This window comes from Procambarus clarkii, chromosome 47 (assembly GCF_040958095.1).
Source record: "Procambarus clarkii isolate CNS0578487 chromosome 47, FALCON_Pclarkii_2.0, whole genome shotgun sequence".
Classification (NCBI taxonomy): Eukaryota; Metazoa; Arthropoda; class Malacostraca; order Decapoda; family Cambaridae; genus Procambarus; species Procambarus clarkii.
In genome coordinates this window covers 9,015,284-9,017,597 of record NC_091196.1, presented here as the reverse complement: position 1 = coordinate 9,017,597, position 2,314 = coordinate 9,015,284, and positions in this window count along the sequence as shown.

Sequence of the window (2,314 nt, the reverse complement as noted above, 5' to 3'; positions counted from 1 at the left end):
TGTGTACACAGGCAAATGGTCACCAGTTGGAATGGTGTGCTCGATCTTATCAAGGAGACCAATCTGGTCATCCTCTGTCGCAAACAATTTCGGGAATTTTCGTAAAACTCCTCTCAGTGCCTTCCTATCTGCCTGTGCAACATGTTGCAAATCAAGTGCTGAAATTAATTTTTCCACTTCCTCAACATTCTGTGCAACATTTCTCGTCTCGTATTGTACTTTGTATGGTGTTTTAGTTTTCAACATATTCAGTGCACTACATTGTGCAGTGACGGCTGGCGTCTCAGCTGACTCATGGTGAAAGATTTCTGTGTCCTCCACCATGGTTCCCTGAGATACCCTATCACCTGCCCTGAAGCGAAAAGTCTTATGTGAAAGATTGACAACTGGAATGAGTGCACCTTTATCGAGCACTACAACTAAGTGATGAGGAATTAATAAACTATCACATCTCCCAGCCACCTGAAGGGTGGTACCTGGTTGTATGTGACGTCCCACGGCTACTTTAATAAATTTAACAGAATGTGGTGGGCAACTCTGTTTGGTCAATGCATGCAAGGCGCATGACCTCTTAACTGTGTCTGGAAGAGACTTAAAAATCAATTTTGGATAATGCGCATTATATTTCAGCTTCCTCTTAATTGAAGCTACAACTGGGGGATGGTCGATCATCTCCACTGGGTAGGAAGTCTGTCCCAACTGCAACCTGCAGTTCCTAGCCCCTTTTTGAGCAGACAAGGAATAATCAAATCGCGACAGAAAATCAGTTCCCATTAAGATGTGACCAGGAAAATCAAGGTTCTCTACGATCGTACATGTGTGAGGCTGCAATTCCCCATCAATCTCAAAATTAACTGTACCTTGACCTACGATCTCAATCTTTTCCCCATTGACTGCTGTTAATGTCTTTGCGCAACGTTGAAGACGTGTATACTTAAAATTGCTGAAGGCTGACTTTTTAATTACCGTTGCCTGGCTTCCTGTATCAACAAAAGCTGTCAATCTCACACCTTCCACTTTCACCTCAAAAGTAGGCCTACCATCACTAGGAGACTGCTTTCATGCTCTCGTAATAGTGACTTTACAGTCCCTCTGTATGTGCCCACGCATCCCGCAGGAGTAACACCTACGCGGATCCCTGTTGTTACCCCGCGCAGGGTGGCTCGAACTTGCCGCTGAGGGCTGCCTCCCGCCTGATGAACCCGCGCCACAGTTCCTCGGCCTGGCTCCCTCGCCTTTACTTAACGCCTCTACGTATGGCGACAACTGAGTGCCCGGCGTCTCCGTGCGCATCTGCCTGTCTAAGGCTGTGGCGGCCTGGGGTTGGGGTTGAGGTATGGTGTGGGTGGCCTGGGGTTGGGGTGTGGATGGAGGTTGGGGTTGAGGTATGGTGTGGGTGGCCTCGGGTTGGGGTGTGGATGGAGGTTGGGGTTGAGGTATGGTGTGGGTGACCTCAGGCTGGGGTGTGGATTGAGGTTGAGGTGGGTATGGGGTGGCCTGGGGCTGGAATGGGTATGGGTATGGGTATGGGGTGGCCTGGGGTTGGAATGGGTATGGGTATGGGGTGGCCTGGGGTTGGAATGGGTATGGAGTGGCCTGGGGTTGGGGGAAGGGTTGGTATGGGAACTGAGGATGGGGTTGGTATGGGAATTGAGGATGGGGTTGGTATGGGAATTGAGGATGGGGTTGGGGTTGTTGTAGTGACGGATGAGGTGTACCTAGGTGTTGTGGGTGCTGTGGTATTGGTGTTATGTTGGGTAGTTCCCGCTGTTGGTGTGGTTGTTCATGTTCCCGTTGAACGGGTTGCTGTTCTCTACCGAGCGAAGTGGGACGTCCTGCCATACTAACTGAGGCCCCCTGTCTGCCCTGCTGGCATGGCGTCGATGTTCTTTGTGGGGGAACCCAAGACGGCTCTCCCCACTCATGGGACGACTCCTCGCAAGACTCCCCACTCATGTCAATAATAGTATCGCTACCTGAGCGATCCCCAGTGGTGTCGGAAGAGGTTCTATCCTCTACACTCCCATTCCCACTGGTCCCTACTGACTGGTCATTATCAGGGTTAAACATTTTCTGTGATTCCTGGTGTGCCACGTCTCTTCTAAACTACCCTTTAGTACACCCTCGACCCGGACTCACTACAACCGTGATCTTACACAAATAAAAAAAAATCACAACTCTATTCTAAGAGAAAACTACTAAATTCCCAAAATAGGAAATACAACGATTTATCGAGAGAATCGCTGAAGTGAATCCAATGAATGTCTGCCCCGCACTCGTGTCTGACCGTGAAATATCCCACAGTTCTATTGCT